Below are 14,255 nucleotides of genomic sequence, written 5' to 3'. Positions count from 1 at the left end.
TCCTGAATCTGATGCGTTTGTTATAACTGTTACACACCTGCTGTTGGTATGCCGCGAGCCGAATTGCTGCTGCATCTCTCCTTTCGTCCACAAGATCAAGGCTATGTTCGAGTTGTTGCTCATTGTTCCCTTCCAGTACCAAGGATGTTCGAAGGGTTGGGATTATGGGCTCGGTAGGAATGACAGGTTCGGATCCATATGCCATAGCAAATGGGCTTTCTCCCGTGGGTCGTCTTGGAGTGGTTCGATAGGCCCAGAGCACTTGAGGGAGATTCTCGTACCACTTTGTCTTCAATTTCTCCAATTTTTTCTTTAAGCACCCGAATATCGTGCGATTAGTTATTTCAGCTTGCCCATTGCCTTGTGGATGACTAACTGCAGCCAATTTTTACAGGATTCCATGTTCGCTAAAGAACTTTCTTGTACTTCTGTTATCGAGGTTCTTACCATTGTCCATTACGATGACCTTTGGTACCCCAAATCGGCAAATAATGTTGCTCCAAATGAAATGCTTTACTTCTTCGTTGGTGACGCTAGAGAAGGCTTCAGCTTCCACCCACTTGGTGAAGTAATCCATAGCCAGAAGCACATGCTCCTTTTTTTCCATGGTTTTGGGTAACGGTCCTACTACATCAATCCCCCATTGGGCGAACGGCCATGGATTAGCCATGGCGTGCAAACCTTCGGCAGGTTGATGCTTTATTGGACCATGGCGCTGACACTTGTCACATCTTCTTGAGTATTCTTCGGCATTCCGAGCCAAGTATGGCCAAAAATAACCTTGGGTTAGAATTTTGTGTGCAAGGGATCTTCCTCCCGAGTGATTTCCACAATCTTCTTCATGAATTTGTTTTAGAATTGTGAGAGCCTCAGTGGGGGTTAAACACTTGAGATAAGGACCGGAGAATGACCTTCGGTACAACTGGTTATTGATGATTGAGTACTTAGTCGTGGTAAGCCTAAGCTTCCTTGCCTCAGCTTTTTGATTTGGGAGAACTCCCTCCTTCAGGTAGGCCTCGATTGGATCAATCCAACATGGCTCGCATGGAACTTCCGGGATTACCATCACCTCTTGCCGGGGATTAATGCTGGGTTCTTCGAGAACGTCGATTGGAACAAGCCGAATCAACTCTTCGTCTGAAGATGATGCGGCTGCGGCCAATCGATCTGCTTCGGCATTTTCATCTCGTGGTACCTGATGGAATTCGATTTGATCGAACTTCCGGATAGCACTCTCTGCAGCATCTTTGTATGACTTCATACGTTCCTCCTTGGGAGAATAGTACCCTGTCACTTGATTGATCACAAGCTGTGAGTCACTAAAAACTTTTAAACACCGTACCCATAGCTGTTTAGCTAGCCGAAGTCCGGCAAGCAACGCCTCATACTCGGCCTCGTTATTAGTAGCTGGGAAATCTAGCAAAATTGACTGCTGCAGCTTGGTACCCTCGGGTGTTGTGATGTCAATCCCGGCCCCTGCCCTTTTCTGGTTGGAAGAGCCATCAACCCGTAACTCCCAGTACGGCTCTTGAAGTGTCGGTTCCTCAAGTTGATCTTCATACTCTAGTAAGAAATCCGCTACTGACTGCCCCTTGTGAGATACCTTCGGTGCATAGGTGATGTCAAAAGAGCTAAGTTCAATAGCCCATTTTGTAATTCGACCAGACAGGTCTGGTTTAGCTAGGATAGCCCGTATAGGGTGATTTGTAAGTACCACTATGCTGTGAGATTCGAAGTAATGTCGAAGTTTCCTCTTGGCATAAATTAACGCCAGGATTACCTTTTCTGTCTTGCTGTACCGTGTCTCGGCATCCGTCATCGTTTTGCTTGTGTAAAAGATTGGGTGCTGAACCTTGCCTCCTTCTTTAATCAACACTGCGCTTGTTGCTACAGCTGATACTGCCAAGTACAGGATGAGAGTGTCTCCGGGCGCTGGAGCAGAAAGGATTGGGGGTTTTGTCATGTAGCTTTTCAATTGATTGAGAGCTTCCTGCTGCTGAGGTCCCCACATATCTTTGTTTTTGGATCGAATAGCATCAAAGAAAGGTTTATACTTATCAGATAATCGGGATATGAACCGGCTGAGAGCCGCAATTCAGCCGGTTAGAACTTGCACTTCCCTGCGGGTTTTTGGCTCTTGGTTCTGTATGAGTGCCTTTGTCTGAGCTGGGCTTACTTCTATTCCTCTTTTATTTACAATGTGCCCGAGGAACTGTCCTGACGAGACGGCGAAGGAGCACTTGGTGGGGTTCAGCTTCATATTGTACCTCTTGAGAGTATCAAAGACCTCCTGGAGGTGCTTCGGGTGGTCCTCTTTCCGTATACTTTTGACCACCATATCGTCGATATAAGCTTCAACTGTATTCCCCAGTAGATTATTGAAAATTTTATTGACAAGTCGCTGGTAGGTGGCTCCAGCATTCTTTAGACCGAAGGGCATCACCCTGTAGCAGTAAGAGCCCGTCTCTATGATGAAAGCAGTTTTCTCCTCATCTTCAGGATTCATGGGAATCTGATTATAGCCGGAGTATGCATCGAGGAATGTGAGCCTCTCATAACCTGTCGTAGCATCCACCATTTGATCAATCTTGGGCAGAGGGAAGCTATCTTTTGGGCAAGCTTTGTTAAGGTTGGTATAATCTACGCATACCCTCCATTTCCCATTCTTCTTTTGAACGACTACTACATTTGAGAGCCATTGTGGGTATTGCACCTCTCGAATGAATCCTGCTTGTAATAGTTTATTTACTTCCTCGGCTATTATGTGATTCCGTTCAGGTGCGAACCGTTGGTGCCTCTGCTTGACTGGCCTGAATTCTGCGTTAACCCTCAAACTATGGCATGAGACCATAGGATCGATCCCCACCATGTCCGAGTGATCCCAGGCAAAGACATCCGAATTGCACCGAATGACCCTGATCAATGCTTCATTCTCTTCGACTGTGCAAGATGAGCCAATGTAGGTGACCTTCTGAGGGTCTCCGAGGACTACCTCTATAGCTTCGAGGGACTCCTCGGTAGGTGCTTCAACCTCGGCTTCTTTCTCTGCCTTGAGATACTTGGGCAGAGGATACTGTAACTGCTATTTGATTGCGCCTTTGGGATTCGCCTCTAACTGAGGTGATTTCGACGCCTTCTTTGCTTCATGTAGCGTTAGCATGTAACATTCTTTTACAGCCACCTGGTCTCCCCAGAGGTCGATGACTTCCTTGCCATCTGGGGATAAATACCTCATTACTTGATGAAGGGTAGAGGGGACTCCGTTCATACGATGGATCCAACCTCTCCCCATAATGAGGTTATAAGATGGATGAATCTCCGTCACGACAAAGTTCTCCTTCAGAGTCCTCTTTGCTGCAGTAACGGATAGATCGATCACCTCAAGCGGATTCACCTTAGTACCATCAAATCCCATTAGGGGGCTGGAAGTTGGCCTGATGGACGATGGTGAAACCCCCAACTGATCAAAAGCTGTTTTTGTAATGATGTTGGCGCTACTTCCCGAATCTATCAGCACCCTCCTGATCATATAATTCGCTACCAGGAGGCTAATGACCAAGGGGTCCTCATGCGGGCGCTGGACTCTAGACAGATCATTGTTACTGAATCCAATGTTGATGCTGCCTGGTGCAACCGTGTTTACCGAAGACAATCTTCGTAACTTATGAGCCTCTCTCAGCCTGGATCTGTACAACTCTTCAGACTCTTCATCATCCTCTGACCTTCCGTGTATAGCATGGATAACCTTTACCTGATCACCCTCTACCCGTCGAGGGTTAACCTCCCGAGGTTTTACGTACTCCTTCGTGGCGAGATACTCCACCAACTCTCCTCTCGCTATCATGCTTTCTACCTGTCGCTGAAGGGACCTGCAGTCATTGGTGGTATGACCATAGTCTCTATGGTAGGCACAATGTTTGCTTTTGTCCCTCTGCTCCAAGGGTTGTTTCATGGGCTGAGGAGTTGCGAACCTCGTCTTATTCTCTTGGAATAGGCGCGCTAAGGTAGTACGGAGAGGGGTAAGCCTGTCCTCTGTCCTTCGCCTCTTCTCAGGCGCTTAGGTGACTTGTGTGGCGGTATGAGGAACCTTCTGCATCCTTGTGCTCGCAGCTTTCTCTCAAGACTTGTTTTCCACTGTGACGAGGGTAGCGTGCTGTGCACGGTGGGCTACGTTTTCCTCCAACCGAATGTAGATTTATGCCCTAGCGTTCAAAGTTTGCATATCCGGGGGGGAATATTTGACCAAGGATGTGTAAAACTTGGTTCCCTAGATCATTGCCAACTTAAATGTTTCGATTGCCGTGGCAGGGTGGCAATCTGTTATCTCCGAGGCCTCCATGTTAAACCTGGATAAGAAATCTTGTAGAGTTTCTCCCTTCCTTTGCCTTATGGTGAAAAGGCTGGCGATACTTTTCTTCTGCTTCTTATTTCCGCAATACTGGGCTAAGAACATAGTGCACAAGGTCTCATAATCAGGGATAGACTTGTGTGGCCTATTCCGGAACCATTCTAACGCTGCTCCGGTTAAACTGGTAGGAAAAACCTTACACATCCACGGATCGTTATGATCGTCCAGTGCCATCTTTTGCGCATAATGATCGAGATGCCGAGAGGGGTCTCCTGCCCCATCGAACTGGGTGAAGGATGGCATAGTGAACTTCTTTGGTCTCTCCATAAGGTACACATCGTCAGTAAAGGGGGTCTTGACCAAGGAGTTCTTGTGCTCTCTAGTCATCTCGGCTGGTGTCTGAACTCTTAATAGCTTCTTTTCGTCGAAGGCATCTTGTACGCGTGCGCCATCTGGAATGCCATTGGACCATACCGTAAGCCTATGGCTGGACTCGGCCTGTTCGTCCTGTGTGCGGCACGGGAGATTATTCGAAGCAACCGCCTCGGACCTCGTCACTTGCTTTTGCTGAACCTCATTAGGTCGAGCCCCGTTGGGTGGTGTCCCGTTGGCCGGAGGCTCGTGAACTGGAGGTAAATTCTAGGTGGGGGGTGGTGCTGCAGCATCGCCTGGTGGTGGTTGTGGCGTTAGCCTGGCCATTGCCGTGTGCAGCGTATGAGTCTGCTACTGAAGCGCAGCTATCTGGGCGACACTCGTATCGTTTGCTTGCCGGAGTGTCTCAAATTGGTGCAAGAACTCCTCTCGTATCTTTTGCATCAATTCTATCTGTTGATTCATTGCTGACTCTCCGTTTGACATTCCAGATACGACTAAGGATTTGATTTGAAGAACAAGTGGGAGTATATTTTTATATGATTCCCTCAGATGGAGCCAAAGTGTAGGTGCAAAATTTCGCTCAACCAATAATGATTGAGAAAAATAGAACAACACACTCAAAAAACAATAAGAATAAATAAGAACAGTGTATAGAGAAGCGTAGAATTGCTTGATCCCTTTATTGGAGGTCTTAGCCTCTATTTATATACAAAAGATTGTAAAATTATGGTAGGACTCGCGTTGCTTGCCCTCCAATTATTTCTATATAAACATTCTTTACTAATAGAGTTCTTTCCATTGTCTAATTTTCCATACATAGAACTTGCCTTGTACAGAACTTCATATCTCGGGATTTTCCTTCTACAGTAAATCCTTCAACTGGTAGGACTTGTGCATTCTTGAATAACTGGGCTGAGCATATTTTGATCCGGCTGGGCTTGAGTAACGGACCGGATGTTAAATATTAACAAGTTGGGCTGATGACCTCTTGATTCGGCCTTGATGGAGGTTGGAGGACAAATAACAATGGTCTTGGGCTGTAAATACCCTCAATTTGGGCTTGAGCATGATGGGCCTTATATGTCCTTGGAATATAGATATGTGTAGTGGTGACGTGTGCGCTTTTTATTGGAGGGAGTTTTTTTTCCCTCCACAGCTACGTTTTCCTCCAACCGAATGTAGATTTGTGCCCTAGCGTTCAATGTCTGCATATCCGGGGGGGGGAATATTTGACCAAGGATGTGTGAAACTTGGTTCCCTGGATCATTGCCAACTTAAATGTTTCGATTGCCATGGCAGGGTGGCAATCTGCTATCTCCGAGGCCTCCATGTTAAACCTGGATAAGAAATCTTGCAGAGTTTCTCCCTTCCTTTGCCTTATGGTGAAAAGGCTGGCGATACTTTTCTTCTGCTTCTTATTTCCGCAATACTGGGCTAAGAACATAGTGCACAAGGTTTCATATTCAGGGATAGACTTGTGTGGCCTATTCCGGAACCATTCTAACGCTGCTCCGGTTAAACTGGCATGAAAAACCTTACACATCCACGGATCGTTATGATCGTCCAGTGCCATCTTTTGCGCATAATGATCGAGATGCCGAGAGGGGTCTCCTGCCCCATCGAACTGGGTGAAGGATGGCATAGTGAACTTCTTTGGTCTCTCCACAAGGTATACATCGTCAATAAAGGGGGTCTTGACCAAGGAGTTTTTGTGCTCTCTAGCCATCTCGGCTGGTGTCTGAACTCTTAATAGCTTCTTTTCGTCGAAGGCATCTTGTACGCGTGCGCCATCTGGAACGCCATTGGACCATACCGTAAGCCTATGGCTGGACTCGGCCTGTTCGTCCTGTGTGCGGCACGGGAGATTATCTGAAGCAACCGCCTCGGACCTCGTCACTTACTTTTGCTGAACCTCATTAGGTCGAGCCCCGTTGGGTGGTGTCCCGTTGGCCGGAGGCTCGTGAACTGGAGGTAAATTCTGGGTGGGGGGTAGTGCTGCAGCATCGCCTGGTGGTGGTTGTGGCGTTAGCCTGGCCATTGCTGTGTGCAGCGTATGAGTCTGCTGCTGAAGCGCAGCTATCTGGGCGACACTCGTATCGTTTGCTTGCCGGAGTGTCTCAAATTGGTGCAAGAACTCCTCTCGCATCTTTTGCATCAATTCTATCTGTTGATTCATTGCTGACTCTCCGTTTGACATTCCAGATACAACTAAGGATTTGATTTGAAGAACAAGTGGGAGTATATTTTTATACGATTCCCACAGACGGCGCCAAAGTGTAGGTGCAAAATTTTGCTCAACCAATAATGATTGAGAAAAATAGAACAACACACTCAAAAAATAATAAGAATAAATAAGAACAGTGTATAGAGAAGCGTAGAATTGCTTGATCCCTTTATTGGAGGTTTTAGCCTCTATTTATATACAAAAGATTGTAAAATTATGGTAGGACTCGCGTTGCTTGCCCTCCAATTCTTTCTATATAAACATTCTTTACTAATAGAGTTCTTTCCATTGTCTAATTTTCCATACATAGAACTTGCCTTGTACAGAACTTCCTATCTCAGGATTTTCCTTCTACAGTAAATCCTTCAACTGGTAGGACTTGTGCATTCTTGAATAACTGGGCTGAACATATTTTGATCTGGCTGGGCTTGAGTAACGGACCGGATGTTAAATATTAACAAGTTGGGCTGATGACCTCTTGATTCGGCCTTGATGGAGGTTGGAGGACAAATAACAATGGTCTTGGGCTGTAAATACCCTCAATTTGGGCTTGAGCATGATGGGCCTTATATGTCCTTGGAATGTAGATATGTGTAGTGGTGACGTGTGCGCTTTTTATTAGAGGGAGTTTTTTTTCCCTCCACAATCCGGATGCGCTAACAAATTATTCATCTTTGATTTTTCAAATGAGGTATTATCACTGATGAATTATTTTGTGGAGGAAAAAAAATTAATGAAAATGAAAAATGAAAATGACAAAAAAAAAAAAAAAAAAGAAAAAAAAAAAGAAGGAAGGAAGAAAAGAAAAACCCAAGAGTTGGGTTGTGAAGGAAAAGAAAGAAAATTAAAAAGACTAAGTGTCTTATTAGGACACAGTCCTATATATGTTGAGGGGGATGGGCCTAAGTCTCAAGGGAGTCACCTACGGAAGTAATCCAACCTTTTGATTGGCGATTTAATCACATGAAGAAAGGTTCAGTGGGTAGAAAAAATTTGCACTGTGTGTCTCATTGACAATACTATTTTTTAGGCGGTTTTTTGTAACGTTCCGAATTTTCATAAACCCGGATAAGTCAATGACCCGAAAGTTGACCCGGATAACGGGTCTGGAATGCGGAGATGGAAAAAAAAACAAAGTCTATGGGGATATTCGTTATCCCTAAGACACAAATATGGCTTCTCATAAAGCCACAAAAAAAAATATAAATAAATAAAATAAAATAAATTTGCGGAAGCAAAAAAGGTGAAAATAGACCAAATATGCCCCGAAGGGCAAAATGATCATTTCACATGCAAACAATGTCTCAAGAGATGTGCGTCATCCCTAAGACATAAACATTGCTTCCCATGAAGCCACAGAACTTAAAAGAAAATAAAATGCGGAAGAGAAGTTTTAAAAATGGACAAGTTTAGCCTTAGGGGTGAAATCGTAATTTTTAGAAAGTTATTGGTGCTACCGAGTACACCATTTGATAGACAGTGAAAAATTAACGAAGATAGACTCAAAAATCACTTGATTCGAAATTCGGACGGAGGAGAACAGGCAGAAACAAAAATGGGCGACGTCGCGGCCGAAGGGGCACCTATGTGTGCGCCCATGCACGCCCGCGCGCGCGCCATGCTCCACACGCACGCCCTAGCGCGCGCCGTTCACGCAGCCAAGGCTGCTAACATCTGGGCACTTTTCTGAAAAATGCTGCAAACATTATATGTTTTGAACCCCGAATAACTTTTTTTTGGAAAAACACGAAAAAGAAACTCCTTTTAAAATAATTTTTTCAAACTGACCATATCGAAAGAAAATTTTATTTTTGACCTGAAATGCCAAAAATACTACTGAGATCAGTTTTGATGAAAAATGTCAAAATGCAAGTTTCCTTCAAGTGTTCAAATGACCAAATATGAAGTTGTGGGCTAAAACGATTGTGCACGCAAGCGTAATAAGTGTTTTAAAGCGTGCGGGAATTATCCGTGACCCTCAAATATGCCTGATGCAAAATCTGACCTATTAAACCTCGAAAATGCATAAAAATGGAAAGTTTGAAGCCAACCATCAACCATATCATGTAACTGTGATAATTTGTGCAAAGTAAACATTCTCGTAAGCGTAATATACATAATAAAATGCGTTTCAATGGTCCATGACCTCAAAATATTCCCAATGCAAAATATGACATGTTCAAACCCCAAAAGCATAAAAATGGTATTTTTAAGCAAATTTTGAAGTCAACCATCATAGATGCATTTAAAGAACCCTTTGGCCCTTGGCCACACTTCACATATAATAAATGAGCATTACAAAAAGTGATAAAACACAATTCCCACCATCAAAACTGAAATTGACATGCTAAAGTTTCACATTTTTCAATTTTTCTCATTTTTAAGCATAATGTCAAATAGCATAAAAGTAAAGCATGAGGTTCTTGACCTTTGGCCTCATCACATACATGTCAAATAGGTCTCAAATGATGCATTTAGGTACTTATTATATATCCCAAATAGACATTACAAGTTTTTACATAATTAACTAAAAATAAAGTAAAATCATACTAGTAAGTGCATGTATGGAAATATACCAAACTCATCAAGTAACAAAGCAAGTTCAAGGATGTTGTGCATTTCTAAAACACGGTTCCTTACCTGAAAAATGTCCCAACAATAAGGATAAGTAAACAAGTTACTCGTAGAAAATAGACATGCATATAACCTAAAGTTTTGCAAGCCTTTGTAAGTTGATATAAATCAATCCACGTGGTTCATACCACCTAACGTCTATTTCCAAGATGAGACTAAGGGATCATTCTAAGTTACGTTAGAATATCTACATCATAAACCATAATAAATAAGCAATTAAATAACATTGAAACATCAAATGCCAAATAACAAAATATAAATTCATAAAGTAAACAACTTGGATTTAAAATGCGAAATCAAACAAGTGGAAATACTATGACATGCGGTCATAAGACCAAGCAAGTTGTTTCGGGTAATTATGACCCTCAAGGAACTACCTAGTGCGCACTTATGACTAAGAGAGACCCTGTCCTTGTACTAGATCCGAACCTTAACCATCACATAAATTTATATCTTTACAAGCTTTCCAAAATCAACAAGTTGTGCACCCCAAGTATATACACATATACGAAATGCGCATAATCAAATACCATACACAATCCAATTGTGGGAATACACAAGACATGCCCTAGGTCCTCAACTACCATGACATGTAACATCATAGACCTTGAAAACATCAAAGGTGCAAATAATTTACAATTTCATTAAATGGAAACTAATTAAATAAAAATTAATTAATTTCTCTAGATTGCAAAATATCATCAAATGACATGAAATTAACATATAATAAGTAACATACCATGAATAACTCAAATATCAAATCAAAAGTCTAATTAAGCAACTAAAATACTTAATTAATTTTTAATTAACTTAATTAATTAAAAATCTCTAGATTCCAAAAGTCATTGAAAAATTCTGAAAATAATATATGATGAACTACAAGTCATGGGCTCTCCAAATATCATATTCTTAATTAAATCTAAGCATGCTTCAACTATGAAATTAAATCATCATTTAATTAAAATAAAAATCATTTCTAGATCTAAACTTTAAACATGCATATAAGTTATATAAACCTCAAAAACATGTAAAACATTAAGATTATAAATATGAAACATCCCCTACCTCACTTTGAGATGAAAATCTCAAATCATACCAAAATCGAACTCCACAAAATACGATGAAACTTCGGGATTATGACGGGGACAACAAGGAGAATAAGAAATCCTCAAGTGACAAGACCCAAATCCAAGCTTGAACTCACACCCCAAAAATTAAAGTGTTGCAAATCAAAAATCGATCGAATATAAATCACCGCGTCGTCGAGGACATAAAAAAAGTCTAAATCGCAAAGAGCTGAATTAAAGAGGAAGTAGATGAAAAGAGGAGAGAGGGAGGGCAGCTCTAAGCTCCTCTAATGGCGGCTGTCTGCTCCAAAAAGATGAAATGACTTTCTTTCTCATCCACCTACCTTAAATAGATCAAAAAGGTGTCCCGAACAGTCCGAACGGACCCCGTTCGGGTCTAAAAAGTGAAATCTATGAAGACGCGCTCAAATGAAGATGGTTCATGAATAAAAAAGTTTTGAAATGAAATTCTAAGATCAACGAAAGAAATAGGGTCAAAAACCGAGTTCCGAGCAAGGAGATATGCCCCAGACAAGTTTGACTACTAACGGGGTTCGAAAATTCAAAATAAATGAAATAAAAATCTGAAAAATATTCTGAAAGTGCCAAAGTTCATAAAAAGTGAAAATAAACCCATCATGAAGGTTTGAACCCAAAACGAAAAACTTTTCTAAAAACTTTCTAAAATTACACAAATGCCCCTCCACTAGATAACTCAAAAAGTGAATTTTCCAAAAAACCTAAAATGAAGTGTCATTCAAAAGATACATTTAAAATAACCTTAAATACAAAATATCATCAAAAGATAATTACGAAAACAACCCAAGTAAAGAAAATAATTTTCAAGAATCTTTGCATTTATACTCCTACGGGCAAAAGTAAATATCTAGCATACTTTTCTACAAAATTTAAAATGTGTAACATATGGAAATCAAGTATAATGAATGAATGCAAGGTCGGAATTGAATCCGAGCACGACCTGATAGGTTACGCAAAATGAAAAGATAGTGAAAAAAGTGACGGAAAAAGAAAACTCGGAAAAAGAAATCAACGGAAAAAAAATATCCGTAAAATTTTAGAGAATGAAAAGAAGGAAAATAACCGGGTCATTACATTTCTCGAGGAAATTTCTTTCCTGCACATCCTTATGGCATCAGTGTTATGATCTGACGTTAAGGAAGGGCTTTGCCCTAAATGAATTTGAGGTGAGCATACTCTTGCAGGGTATAGGTCACATATACCCTTGGAGGACTCACCTAAGTGAAAGTCGTCGTGAGGCCGCGACCGTGGGAGTCAGGTTGTTCCCTAGAGCTTTCATGATAATCAAGATAACAACGTATAGCCATTAATCGTGTTAACCCGTCAAACCAAATCTATCGTCAATACTATGTGTGTGGTATGTTGAAGTTTGGCTCAAGGAACCGAATTCATGACTTAATTCATTCAGGTTTCTCAAATGGAGACTATCACACTAAGTGTAAGTTCAAACCCAAAAAGCACCTATGTCAATTGCATAGTAAAAAGTTGCTCAATTATTTATATTACTTATTTTATTAAAATAGGTAGGGATTGTTGAGAAATATTTTAATAAAAGTAAATAAATATATTATAAATTATATATTCAGTTATATTATATTAAATACTATTAAATTATATTTAATCTAATCATTTTAATTTTTACTTAATATTATATTAAGTGTGGATAACCGTTATAGTTATTATTCTATATGAAGAGAAGACTTCTCATTTTTCTTTAGAGAAGTGTTTGATGTATGAGTGATGATATAAAGTGATTAAAACTCTTCTCTCTATTCTATAATCTATCTCCAAAACTCTTTCTTATGTGAGATGTTAGTGTATATTATTTTACATATTGAGTTTATGAGCAACTAGACTTATATAGACTTGGACTCGGTTTTCCTGTAGTCGTGCACAAGGAGGAGACACCGCTGCGAGCTGATTGGGTTGTATCTTGGAGCTGACTAATTTCGCTAATACCCGCATGAAGGAAAGGATCATCAGCTTTAGGTCAATGTGTTTACACATGCCTCAGCAATCAGGCCAGCACTTTCTTACCTATTTTAATATTATTTTCATTTCATAATTTCTATTATTATATTAATTTCCTATTGCAGAATTATTATATTGTTAAATCCTTATTTATCTTTATATCCATGTTGTCCATATTTTTGTATTCATTTTATTGAAAGAATTGTAAAGTGTTATTAATGTATTATTCAAATTTATTCGATAATAAATTATTTATTATTTTATTTCATTGTGTAATGTTGAGTTGATTTATTGTATTTGTGTTATTTTTATAATTATGTGGAATTCCTACAACAGTTTCTCTTAGTAAAGGAAGAAGAAGTAATTTCGTTTCAAAATTATAAAGATTTGCTCTCCACCACAAAGGAGGAGCCTTAGTGGATTTTCGAATCGAGTCAAGGAGTAGGAGTTTCCGAATCTCACTAAATTGACTTGTCATAGTTTGCAATTTCTCTTTCCTCATCTCCTTTATAATTGTGCTTTTATTACTTATTCACTTATCTATCTTGTTGCACAATTAGATGAGTTGTTTATATCAAATTACATATCTATAAATCGAAAAATTAGCCAAATTAGCCATTGTTTGCTATACACTTTATTCACCCCCTCAAAAGTAAATACTTAAGTAACACAAAGAACTAATTTTTTTCTTTTCTTTTTTGGTTCTATAATTCCACCAAATTAATATTGGTAGTAGTTTTATTTTAACATACATATGCAGATATCAACAAATTTTTAAAATTTTATTAATCATTTAGTGATAAATTATAAATTATTTACCAGCGAATAGAATTCATCATCACCACCACCATCTCCGTGATTCTTATTATGGTTTTTATCCCATTTTAGTCACATGAATTCACCTTTTTTTTTTTTTTTTTCCCTCACTCTTTCCTATTGCAAATACATTTCTTCTTCATCTTATTATTATTATTATTGTTATTATATATATATATATATATATATATATATATATATATATATATATATAAATTCATTTCTTATTAGGTTTTCTCATTTAGTTTTAGTTGGCTTCTTTCTGTTACCCTTTCATGCAAAATTAATTTTCTTTTCATCCTGATGCATCAAGGAAATTAAGGTGTAAAACTAATAGTAAAAATTAACAATTTAAAATGTTCTCCCTGATCTCTCTCAAACTTGTTTCTGCAATTGTGTTGCACTACTACTACTACTACTACGTAATAGCATCTTGTTTATTGTTTTACCAAATCACACTGATTTTTGAACTAAATGTGCCAAAAAATTGGGCTGCTCGTGGACTTGAATTGTGTGAGAGACTGTTAAATTTATCTCTGAACCTAAGTCACATAGAACGGGTGTGAGAGCGTGAAAGCGGCAAAATCTAAACACACACAATGGAATTAGAATCAAGAGCATGCGTTTGCGTATGCTAGTTACACCTGTTTAGAAGAATTACGTGACTTACCTCTTAACACTCAAGAGCATCCCCTCTCTCTCTCTCACACACACTAGTCTTTCACTATTGGTAATGTTTAATCCATTGTTTGCAATATTAGTCGTGGTGTAACGAATTCAG

Source organism: Cornus florida, unplaced genomic scaffold (genome assembly GCF_030987335.1).
Source record: "Cornus florida cultivar Cherokee Brave unplaced genomic scaffold, ASM3098733v1 CherokeeBrave_3.0.0_Hap2_Chr05, whole genome shotgun sequence".
Classification (NCBI taxonomy): Eukaryota; Viridiplantae; Streptophyta; class Magnoliopsida; order Cornales; family Cornaceae; genus Cornus; species Cornus florida.
The sequence above is the reverse complement of the archived record's forward strand: the minus strand, read 5'-3'. Positions refer to the sequence as shown.